This window comes from Hyaloscypha bicolor (genome assembly GCF_002865645.1).
Source record: "Hyaloscypha bicolor E unplaced genomic scaffold K444scaffold_122, whole genome shotgun sequence".
NCBI lineage: Eukaryota > Fungi > Ascomycota > Leotiomycetes > Helotiales > Hyaloscyphaceae > Hyaloscypha > Hyaloscypha bicolor.
The window spans coordinates 176,757-190,849 of NW_020194624.1; positions in this window are offsets into that span (position 1 = coordinate 176,757).

Genomic DNA, 14,093 nt, shown 5'->3' on the forward strand with positions numbered 1-14,093 from the left:
GATTTAATAGAAAAAGAAATAAAAAGAATATTAAGTAAAAATATTTCTAAAGAAAAAATAAAATAGTATTTCCTAATAATAAAGAAATATATTCCCGAAATTAAGAAATATAGAACCTAAAACTAGAAAGATTTCTAGAATATATAAGAGCTTAAGGAAAATATATTAAAATACCGAATAAAAAGGCACTTTTTGTATCTAACTAGAAAGAAGCTAAATAGGAAAGTTATAAATTCCGGAGATTAGATAAAAAGAATACTAGAGAAAATAGCTATAGCTTTTAAAGAAAAAAATAATAATTATAGTTTATTTCTAGTTATAAGAATATATAAAATAAAGAATAAGAAGATTTAACTAGTAGATACTAATAATAGAACTAGAGAAGGCCCTAGTAAATATCCGGACTAGTTTAAAAGATCTAAAGCTAGAGAATACTTATAGAAATATATTAAGAAATATAAGAACTATTTTTTACTAAGGATATTAGCTATTCTAAAAGATTTATAACTTATTCCGGAATGTCTTAAATAATTAGATATTAGTAATTAGCTCTAGGAAAAGAAACTAGCTATATTCCAAGAATTAATAATTAATTAGGAAAGTATAATTATATTTAATTAAAAAGAAATAGGAAAAGTCTATAAGAATATTAGTTTACTTATTCTAATTAAGACTATTAAGTATAAGACCTAGTAAGAGAAGAATTTCCTATATTCTAAAGCTCTAGTACTAGTAATAATAAAAATACTATTAAAATATCTAGATTATAAAGTTCTTAAGAAATATAATAAACCTTACTAAAATCTATAGTTCTTAATTATAAAGAAAGTTACTAGAACTTATAGACTAATTAATACTATTATAAAAATAAATTTAGTAACTTTATAAAATACTAATTTATTTCCATTTACTAATAAGATCTCAGAGAAATTTACTAAATATACTTATATTTCTTTAATTAATTTCTTTTCTGGATATAATTAACTTATATTAGATACTTATAGTAGAGATTTAACTATATTTATAATATTTCTGGAACTATTAAGAATAACTATATTATTTTAGGAAGCTACTAATTCTATTATATAATTTATATGAGTTATTATAATTATTTTAGAGAATCTATTTCCTAAAATCGCTATACTATTTTTTAATAATATTAGAGTTAAGGAACCTTATATAGACTATAATAGATAGCTTATTTTATCTAAAATTTAATGTTTTATATTTGAATATCTTTAAAATCTAGATATAATCTTAGATAGAATTAAATAAGCTAAAGCTAGTATTAGAGAAAAATCGCAATTCTATTATAATAATATAGTTATTATTAGCTTTATTTATAGAGTACTTAAAAGAAGCCTTTTAAGCTCAGGAATTACTAAGATATTAAGATAGAAATATTATAATAGTATAACTAAAGGTAAGGTATTTATTGAAATTATTATTTACTATTATATTTAGATTAAAGGCTTTATAATTATTATTAAACTCATTTACTACTTAATAAGAAAAGATATAATATAGAACTAGGGCAATAAATAAGTACTAGCTATATAAATTCTTTAAGAAAAGCTTATTATTATTCTAATATTTTATAAGTTATATTATAATTTATTAGAAGATTAGGGAATAATTATATTAGTAATAGATACTAGTCTAGATAAATAGGGCGGAACTCTTAATTAATATAATAATAAAGGAAAAAAGAAAGTTATATAATATAAGTCTAGAATCTGAAATAATACTAAATAGAGATATAATATTACTAAAAGAAAATACCGAGGGCTAGTAAAGTATTTATAGAAAGTATAATTCTGGCTATATAGAATTTATTTTATCCTTAAACTAGATACTAATATACTTGTTATATAGCTAAATAAAGTAGCTATAGATCTTCTTGGAACTCTAGTTATTTATTAGCTAGTATGAATTTAATTATTTGACTTTAAAATTAAGTATATTAAAGGAATTAAATATATTATTACTAATAGATTATTGAAATATCTATAGTAAGAAGGCAATACTAAAGATAATAAGAATATTAATAAATAATTAGTAATAAAGCTTAATATTATTAAAATAGTACTTATTAGATAAAAGGTTTAATTAAAGGAAATAATTCCGGTTTAGTTATATAATATTATTTTAAGGAATCTGACTTCTAAGCCCTTTATTAAATATTTGAATAATAGTATCTAATTACTAGAGATTAATAATTAGAACCTTATTATATCTAAAAGCAAATTAGTAATATTAAAAAATAATAAAATCCGGAAGTTATATAATAAAAACTATAGCCTTTTATATATAACCTCTAGTAAAATAATAAATAATAATACTAACTCCTATACTTTATTTAATAACCCGACTATTTTACTAGATTCTTTAGATAATAGCTATTCTGAATAATACTAAAGTATTATATAATACCTTATAATACTTTCTAGACTAGAAGAAATATCTAGAGCCAAGTTTTAAAAGTTAAATAAAGAAGCTTTGAATTATAATATAAGAAATTAATTACTATAAAGAGTAATATTCAAAATATATCTGCCTTAGCTTATTATTAATAATTAAGAATAAAGAGAAATTATTATTAAAGAGCTATATAATAAGATTAAATATACCAGAAAAGAAAGTACTTTTTACTTAGTAGCTAGCTATTATTACTAGAAAGATTATTATAACTATATATGGAAATATATTAATACTTATAAGATTTATTAGTATAAGAATAAAAGAAGATAAGAAGAAGCTTTATATCTAATAAAAGCTATATTTCTTTTCTATTACCTTGAGATTAATATAGTTAAATTACTAGACTATAAAGGATATAATTTACTAGTTATTACTAGAAATGACTTCTCAGGATAAGTTAAGACTAGATTTTTAAAGAACCTAACTAGTAAGAAGATTACTAAGTTTATTTAGGAAAAAATCATTTATAGATATAGTTTATTTAGCTAGCTTAAGGTAAATAGCGGATTGGAATTTAAAAAAGTAGTAATTCAGGAATTTAATAAGCTAGGAATTAATAGAATTATTATTTTGGCCTATAATTTCAAGAGAAATAGTATAATTAAAAGAGGATATTAACTAATTATTTAAGTACTTATAATATTTATAATAGATAGAAAGAAGCCTTAGGTAGATTTAGTATTATATATTTTATTTACTAACTGAGTTACTATATATAAACTAACTAGATTTATTTCCTTTTATATAATCTATAATAAAGAAGTTATATTATTTATAGAAATATACTTTCTAGTCTAGAAAATACTTAAATAGAATAAAATCTATAATAAAGAAATACTTCTAAAGATATATATAAAGCAAATATAAATAAGAGATAAAGATATTAAAGATATTAAAATAAAGAAAAATAAATAATACTAAAAGAGAAAGAAGTAATTTAATACTATTTACTAGATTTATTTGAAATCTATTTCCGAAAAGAATCTAGTTCTTATATATAATATTAAATTAATAGATTAAGACAAGTTAAGGAATATAAAACTATTATATTACTAGCTTGGCCCGTATAGAATAAGATATATAAATTAACTAAAAGAATACTATATACTAGAAGAATTTAATAGTATTATATTTTAAAGAATATATACTAGAAATTAATTTAAATAGTTTATTAAAAGAAATAGATTCTAGTACTTCCCTAAAAACAAAATTAATAATAAGTATATACTTATAAATAAACGTTTTAAAATAGATATAGAACTAGAAAAAAAAGTAGTTATAAAGTACTATAAGCAAAATAATACTTAGGAGATTAAGAAAGCTACTAGTATTATTATATATATTTTAGAGTTACTGGAATTAGAGAAAATAAAGTATATTTCTTTTATAAAGAACTAGGAAAAAGTATTTAATAATAGGGGCTTTTCTTAACCTAAAATAAAGCTTATTATCTTTAATTCTTTATATATCTTTTAAATTTTCCTTCTAACTATTATTTATAACCTTTAGAGAATATTATTATTAGATTACTATTCTAGAAGTTAAATAAACTTTACTATTACTTATTTCTTACTATTATCTAATTACTATTACTAGATAGTATTCTTAATATATGAAATTCTATTATTAGATCTTAGAAATCAAATATAAAGTATTTCTTTTAGTATAAAAATAAATAAAGAAGTCGAGAGATTATCTTATAGACTCTTAATTCCGAATTATAATAATAGATAGTAATTATATTTGGAATTAAGAAAAAAAGAAAAAAAGAAAAAGAGTTTTTTATATATATTTTACTAAAGGCAATTTTTAGAAAGCTTTATTTATCTTTTTAACTAGCTATTCTTATGGCTTATACTAGTCTAAAGCTTAATTATAATATTTATAGATCTCGATTTTAACTTAAATTACTATTATAAGTTTCCTTATAATATCTAAATAAACTTCCTAATTAGAAGTTATATATTATAATAGGTATATATAATAGTATATAAACAGGTATTAGATATTATAAATCTAGTTTCCTATTTTAGATAAAGCTTGTAATTAGAATTATATAAGTAATTAGAATTATATAAGTAATTAGAATTATATAAGTAATTAGAATTATATAAGTAATTAGAATTATATAAGTAATGTAATTAGAATTATATAAGTAATTAGAATTATATAAGTAATTAGAATTATATAAGTAATTAGAATTATATAAGTAATTAGAATTATATAAGTAATTAGAATTATATAAGTAATTAGAATTATATAAGTAATTAGAATTATATAAGTAATTAGAATTATATAAATTATATGGGATTATGTTTCCTAGTTAAGTAAAGTACTTTATAGACTTGGCTAAGTACTAGGGAATATATAGGGAAATGCTTCTAGCTTTAGAAAGAGGTATTAATTAGTCTTTTATTAGAATTAATTCTTGGAATTAGTTATACTTATAAGTATTACTTTATAGCTTACTTATCTTAACTATTTATATATTACTTTACTATTATATATCTTATATTCTAATTAATCTAATCTTTAGGGAGTAGTTTATTACAAGATAATTAAGCTATTAATAGACAAAATATTAATAGCTAGAGTATTAATTAGAAGAAGCGCCTCTATTATTATTAGGGTAATCTAACCGGGTATCTAGGGAAGTACCTAGTTAAGTACTCTTTATATTACCTAATTAGGAAAAGAAAGTAGAACTCAGATATCCCTAGAACTAGTAGGTAGGATAATAATAATAGAGAAATTAGTAGCGGCTTACTATTATATTACTAAATTAGAAATAGAGATATAATAGAAAGAAGATCTAGAGAAACTAAAAGCTCAGATTTATTATTTTAAAGATATTTAAATACCTAATATAGAACCTATTATATCCCCGGTAGTATTTTTGGTTCGGAAGGCTCTAAAAACCCGAGAACTGCCTATTTACTAGGGAAAGAGTATTAAAGAAGCCCAGGACTTCTTTTATTAGACAGAATTAAAGTAATATAAAAACGGCGGGATTATCTAGGCTACTAATATAGTAAAAGTTATATATTATATTTCCTATTTTAAGAATATAGCCAGAAATATCTGGAAGTATAAGAAGTAATTAGTAGGTATTAATATTATAGATTAGGAGACCTTTATTAAATTTATAAAGAATTCTATCTTAGATCCAGAGAACTATAATAATAATACTCTTACTAAGTTTAAGAATACTAAATAATAGCCAGGCCAAAGTATCTAAAGCTTTATATCTTATTTAGATAGCTTATTAGATAACTTAGGATATACGGATTTATTATAAAAGCGGGATAACTTATTTAGTAGCTTAAAATAAGAGATCTAAAATAAGATTAATTATTAAGGAAATACTTTATAAGAAAAGAAAAAGCTTATCTTTATTATTATAAGAATTAAGAATAATTTAAACCTATTAGCTTAACGGAAATATAATAATAAGCTAATAGGATAATAAAAAGAAAGAAATAGGAGAAAAGAGAAAGAGAATAATAAAGGAAAATAAAAGAGAAATATATTTCTATTACGAAATTTATAAAACCGGAGTAATAAAGATATAGTAATAGGATCTAATATAATACCTATATTAGGATTTATAAGACCAGGTATAATTTATTTTACTTACTAGAAAGAGAATTATTATATTACTACTTGCCCTAATTAAGGGAAACTAATTTACTATAATTATAATAAGTCTGGCTATAAAGTATATAAGTACCTAGAACTAAAGAAGCCGAGAAACGAGTATGCCCTATAATAGTTATATTCGTTTATATTATAGAAAGTAAGGCCCCTAAAATAAAAATAGTAATTAAGGTTATTATTAAGATAAGAAAAAGTAAATAAAGAATTAGAGTATTAGTAAACTCGGATATAGAGGCTAATTATATAAAGAAGAGATTAGCTTTAGGTATAAGTATTTTATTAATATTAAGAATAACTTTCTTATTCTTACTAGAGAAAAGGAGAATCTATTTATATAGAAATTATATTCTTGGAATTACTACTAAAAATATACTAGAGAACTAAAGAAAGACTAATATATATTTTATATTATATAATTTTAATCTAAACTATATTAATATAATATTTGAATTCCTATAGCTTTACTAGATTAATTCCCTAATTTCCTTTAGAGAAGTAATATAAAGATACTAGATTTAATTATAAAAGATTAAAGTTCTAAATACTAGAAAGTTTACTAAAATAGTAAAGTATAAGGCATATGTTTTTTTATTAATTACCTATCTTATAATAAGTAGCTAAAAAGTTATTACTATTATTATTAATAGAATAGTTATATTTCCTAAGAAATATCGGGATCTTTTCTAAGTATTTTCTATAAAGGCTATAGGTATATTACTCGACTACTATATAATAAAGTATTATATAGATCTAGAATTAGGGTTCTAATTACTATATAATTCTATATATGTTTTATTAGAAAGAGAGCTTAAAGTTCTTTAGGAATATCTTAATACTAGCTTAAAGAAGAAATAAATCCGTTATTTTACTAGCCTAGCTAATACCCTAATTATATTTGTTCTAAAGAAAGAAGGTAGTTTATATTTATATATTAATTACTAGGGTTTAAATAGAATTACTATTAAGAACCAAATACTATTACTACTTATTAGTAAGACTATAAATAGGCTTTATAAAGCGAAAATATATATAAAGCTAAACTTAAAGAATATTTATTATTAGTTATAAATATAAGAGAATAATAAATAAAAGATAGTATTCCGAATATATTATAAATATTTTAAGTACTATATTATATTCTTTAGATTATCTAATACTCTAATAATATTCCAGATATATATTAACTATATATTAGTAGGCCTTATAAATATTATTTATATAGTTTATTTAGATAATATTTTAATTTATTTAGAGAATCCAGAATAATATATAGTAATAGTCTAATATATATTCAAGTAATTATAATAATACTAGCTTTTTATAAACTTAGTAAAATACGAGTTTAATATAAAAAAAATAAAGTTCCTGGAATTTATAATTAGCCTAAATAATATAGAAATAGAAGCTAGTAAAATTATAGCTATTAGGGAATAGCCGGCCTTAAAAAACAATATCCGAGAAATTTAAGTATTCCTGGATTTTACTAACTTTTACTAGAGATTTATTTATAAATACTTTAGGGTAATAAAAGAATTAACTAATTTATTAAAAACTAGTAAAAACCTATAATATTATTTTAGCTAGATAGATAAGGCAGATAGGGCTTTTAAGGAGCTATAAATTATATTTATAATAGTATTAATTCTTTATTATTTCGATCTAGCCTTAAAAATTTATATAGAAATAAATACTTTAGGATTTATAGTTATAGGTATAATTTCCTAGCTCTTTAGTAAGAGGGCAGAAGCTAGATAGTACTCTATTACCTTTTATTTAAAGAAAATAACTATAATTAAGAACAGGTATAAGATATATAATTCTGAGCTTTTAGTTATTATTCTAGTATTTTATACTTAGTAGTATTATCTAGTATATATCCGGTATACTATTATTATTAAGACAGATTATAATAACTTGAAATACTTTATAACTAAGAGAAAACTAAATAATTAATAGATAAGATAGGCAGAGAAGCTAGTTATCTTTAACTTTGTTTTAAAATACTAGCCAGGGTATAGTAATTCTACTAATAGGCTATTAAGAAAGCCAGACTTTATAGCAGGTATAGATAAAGATACTTTACTACTTATGTTTTATAATAAGCTATAAAATATAGAATAAAAAGCCTTATAAGTAATAGTAATAGGATACTATACTATTCCTATAATACTATAATTTAAGGCCCAGGAAAGAAGAGGTAAGTACTTCTTAATTAGTAAGATACTAAGGAATTTTAAAAGAGAAGTCTATTTTAGTAATAAAGTAGTACCGGAGATATTATTACTTAAGCCTATTACTAGTATAGCTAGTTATAAATAGTATATATTACGAATTCTAGCTATATAAGTAACTAGGTCCGAAATAGTATATAAGAAAGGTAAAGAGATACTACTTAAACTACTATTATAGTACTAAAGGCTTAATCTATTAGTATAATACTAGTAATATAAATAGTTCTTAAAGGAAATCTTTACTAGAGCTATTAAGACTTGGGAACTTAATATATCTGGGTTATTAAGATATTAGAGTACTATTTGTATACTAAATAAGCCGGCTCTTAAAAAAGACTTACTATAAGCTAATTATAATAATCCTATAAGTAAGTATTTTAGTACTAGTAAGATATTAGAAATTCTCTAGAGAAAATACTTCTAGTAAAGTATAAAAAAGAATATAAAAAATTATATTAGAACTTGCCTTATATATTAATAGACTAAGATAAAGAAATATTTACTATATAGTATACTTAGTTTATTTCCCCTCTCTTCTAAGCTATAGTAAGAAATTATTATAAACTTTATTATAGAACTACTTTCTTCTAGGTTTTATAGTAAAATATATAATTCTATACTTATTATTATTAATAGATATACGAAAATGGTATAATATATTCTAATTATTAAGGAAATCTCGGCTCCTAAATTAGTAAAGCGATTTATATATTATATTATTAAAGACTTTAGTATATTTATAGGTATAATTTCTAATAAAGAATCTGTTTTTATAAGCAAGTTCTAGTTAAGTCTATACTTTTATTTAAAGGTTTAATAATAGCTAAGTATAGTATTTTATTTATAAACTAATAAATAAACGGAGAATCTGAACTAAACTCTAGAATAGTACTTAAGGTATTATACTAGCTACTAGTAGGATAACTAGGTAATAAAGCTTATTCTTATAGAATTTATATATAATAACTTTATATATTTAATAATAGGAATTTCCCTATTCTATATATTATATGAATTCTATTCTAGTATTAAACTATATATTAAGAATAATATTCTAGAAAAAGAAGTACTAGTAATATAGGAAATAATATAAAGAATTTAATTAGAATAGAAGGTATTAGAAAAGTAATAGTAAGAAGTAGTAAATATATAAAAAAAGTATTATAATAAGAAATATATTAATAAGGAATTTAATATATATAATGGAGTTATACTTTATATAAAGAATATTTAATAGCTATAATTTAGTATAAAGCTAGTAAATAAATATCTTGGCTTTTTTAAAGTTCTAGAAATTATAGAAATATATAAATAGGTATATTACTTGAAATTACTACTATTATATTAGATCTATAATATTTTCTATATTTCCCTTTTAAAATTATAATACTCGTAAGCTAGTACTATAGTAAAACCAGAACTAGTTAAGATTAAAGGCAAGAAAGAATTTGAGATAGAATTTATTATGGCTTATAGAAAAGACAGAAAAGAAAAGAAGTATTTCGTTTATTAAAAGGGCTATTTACTAGTAGATAATATATAAGAACTACTAAGTAATCTAGAGAATATAATTCAAGAATTATAAGAATATTTAAAAAAAAGTAATATTATAATATTATTAGCTAAATAAAAGCATAAAAGATAAATGCTTTTATTAGAAAACTATTAAAAACTATATATTTATTCTTAGAAAAATTATGCGAAAATTATTAAGAACTCTAAAAACTTTAATTTCTATATCCTATAAATATCCTATTCTCATAACTACTTTTTATTATTCTTATTATTATTCTTATTAGGATTCTTATTAGGATTCTCTTAAGAAATAGGTAATAAATTAGCCTATAAAGCTATTAGCTATTAATAAGAAATAAGGAAAAAATAAGCTTATTTAATACTAAAAAACATTAACTATATTATTAAGAGTACTTTATACTTATACTAAACTAGTAAGAATTACTTAATCTATTTCTTGAATTATTAGAGAAATTTATTAGCCTTAAATAATAGCTTTAATATAAGAAGTATATACTATTTAGTATAGAAGAAAAGTAATAATAGCCTTTTTTCTTTTAGGTAAAGAATAAGAAAGATACTTATATATATTAATAGCTTAAAAAAAAAAATTTAATTATATTATATATATTTAAGAAACTTTAGATAATATTAGAATAGGAAATAAATAAAGGAAATTATAACTTATAGGATTATATTTCTTATTCTTAGAATAATAGTAATTATATATTAAGTAATTATTATTCTTAATATAAGTAAGGTCAGGAAACTTAGTAATATTCTTAGAATATTAAAAATAGTAAGAGTAAATTAAGAATATAAGAGTATTAGCTAAATAGGTAATAATAGGCTAATAAGTATTAAAAGAAGTATTTATCTTAATAAATAAATAAGTAAAAGAAGAAATTAGAAGGAAACTTAAATAAAGTTTAAATAAAGCTTAAAGAAGCTTAAAAAAGGCTTAAAGAAGAAAAGCAAGAAATAAGAAGAAGCTAGGTATAGTATTATAATTAAGAAAAGAAAAGGTTAGTTAGTAGAAAAAGAGAGGCCTTTTTATAATATTCTTTTCCCGAATAGTAATTATGAATTCGGAACCGGCTCTATACTAGAAATATCTAGAAAATTCTAAAGAAAGAATTTACGAATAAACCAGAAGATTAGATTAACTTTTCTAAGCTCTTAGGCCTATAAAATAATAATTTATTTATAAATAGAGGCTAAGTTAGGATTTATAAACTAATTAGAAGACCGGAAGAGCTTCTTATCTAATAGTATATATTATACCTATATTATCTTTATAAGGGGGAATTACTAGAAGTAATTTATAAGTTAGCTAGGCAGGATTAGTAAACTATATTCTCAAGTCTATTACCTAATATAATAATAGGGTAATTATAGGAAGTTTTTAGAGAGAACTAATAGCTAGAAAGGTTTTAGGGAATTATTTATAAAGCTATTTATAGTTCTTTTAGATTTCTTAGGAATAAGGGCCTAGAGAGAAGATTAATATAATAGATATATATAATAGTATATAAATAGGTATTAAATATTATAGATCTAGTTTCCTATTTTAGGTAAAGCTTATAATTAGAATTATATAAGTAATTGGAATTATATGAATTATATAGAATTATGTTTTCTAGTTAAGTAAAGTGCTTTATAGACTTGGCTAAGTACTAGGGAATATATAGGGAAATGCTTCTAGCTTTAGAAAGAGGTATTAATTAGTCTTTTATTAGAATTAATTCTTGGAATTAGTTATATTTATAAATATTACTTTATAACTTATTTACCTTAATTACTTATATATTACTCTATTATTACATGCCTTATATATATAGATAAAATAGCTAAACTAGAAGCCCTATAATAGGAAAGAGAAATCTTATTAAACCTAAAGATTATTTCTGAAAATATTTAATAATATATAATTCTAGAAATCCTTTAAATATTAGATAAACTAGATCTATTTATTTAAAGCCTATTTTATACTAGAAAACCTACTTCTTCTTTAATATAATTATAGCTATATTTAAGATATATATTATAGCTATTTTAAAAATATATATTAAGGTTTAGTTAGTATATTATATATTTTTATTTCTATAGAAAACTTCTTTTATATAGAATTCTTTCTCTAATTATAATATTGTTTTATTATTAGGAACTAGTTATTTCTTTAAAAAGCTAGTATAATTTACTAATTTTTATTATTAATTTATTTCTTATTATTAAATATTATTTAAATAATTCCTATATTCTTAATACTAATTCGAAATACCTAATCTTTTTATATTTTATATTAATTTTAATATTAATTATTTCAAACTTAATAATAGTATTATAAATCTTATTTATATTATCTTATAGTTCTCTTTTTTATATATTCTAATATTTTCGGTATTACTTTTATAGATATAAATATTATTTTAAAGTCCTAACTAACTAAATAGTTTTATATTATATAAAGTCGATTTTAATAAGTATTAAATAAATATAATTAGCTTTTAGAAAAGATATAAATTAGTTTTAAAAAAAGTAATATCTTATTCTAAGTTATTTCTTAATTCTATTATTCTGACTTTCTTTCTATTAACATTTATTTTATATTTTCCTAATATCTTTAATATATTTATATATTTTACTTTTTATATATTTCTTATATTATTTTTCTTTTTTTATACTATTTTTTGAGTTAATAGGGATATCTCTAAATAAATAAGAAATTAGAATATACCTATATTATAAAATTTTTATTATTTCTTTTTATATTCTAATATTTCTATTTCTATTATATTATTTTCTTATTTCTCTATTATTACTATTTAGTTTAATTTGCCTTAATTATTTCCTTAATTATATTTCCTTAAATATATATATTATATTCTTTTCTATAATAAAAGTCTAATTCTATATTTTATTTTTTATAATTATTTCTAATTTATAACTATATTACCTTAAATATACCTAATTAATATATTTACTTTCTCTATTATATATATTATTATTTTAGCTTTATTTTCTTATTAGGAAAAAAGAAAAACTCGAATATATATAATACCTTTATATAATTTAAGACTATTCTAATTTATTTTTTATTTTGAAATATACTTAAAAGAAATTCTTATAATCTCAAGAACCTTTAACTTTATAACCTATAATTATTATATTAATAATATTTTTATAATTTATTAAGAATAACAAAATAGCTAAAGTATAGATTCCTTAAGCTAGTAAAGTATAATAGCTAGTTCTTATAAGCCGCAGTATTATTAAAAGCCTATAAATTAATAATATTAAAGTTTAGAATATTAAAGAAGCTTGGATAATTATAGAAGGCTTACTAATATTAGAAAAGATAGCTATAATTACCGAATTTAATATAAATATCCTAGATAAGCTAAGTAATATATATAATAAGCTCTTAAAGTAAAAAACCTTTATTAGAAACGGAACTAAACTGGAATTAACTAAGGAGAAGCTAAGAAACTACTAAGCTAATAATAGGGAATTCGAGAATATTATTAAAGGCATTTCCAAAAGTAGATAAGAAAAGCTTAATAAGATTAAGACTATAGTAAATAGTCTTAATACTAAGAATTAGAATGAAATTATATTATATAATAAAGCTTTTAGCTAATATATTAATAATATCTATAATAACCTTAATAAAAATATTTATAAGAAGTTATATTTTCTTTTTAAAATAAAAGCTTTAGTATATAAAGCTATTTAGTTAATTAATAAAGCTATTTTAAAATATATTAAAAATAAGAAATATTAGAATACTAGTATATTTACTAAATTAGATATTATTAAGATATTTAAATATACTAAAGCTATTTCGGAATATAGAGAATTAGAGTTTAAGCTATTATTAGCTAATAATTTTAAGGCTAGATAATATACTTTTAATATTTTCGGAATCCTAATTAAGGGAGTTTATAGTAATAAGCCTTTTTCTACTTTCCGAAATAAGCCTAAAGAATAGGCCCCTATTATGATTTTAGCTTTAATTTAACTAGATTTAGTTAAAAAAAATAGAGCTAATTTAATAGAGCCTAGCAAGAAAACTACTAGTAAAGCTAGCGGAACTAGTATAACTAGATAAGAAGAATCTAGTAAGAATAGAAAGTAAGCTAAGCCTAAGACTTCTAATAAATAGTAGAGATCTAAATACTAAACTAAATATAAAGTTAGTAAATTAGA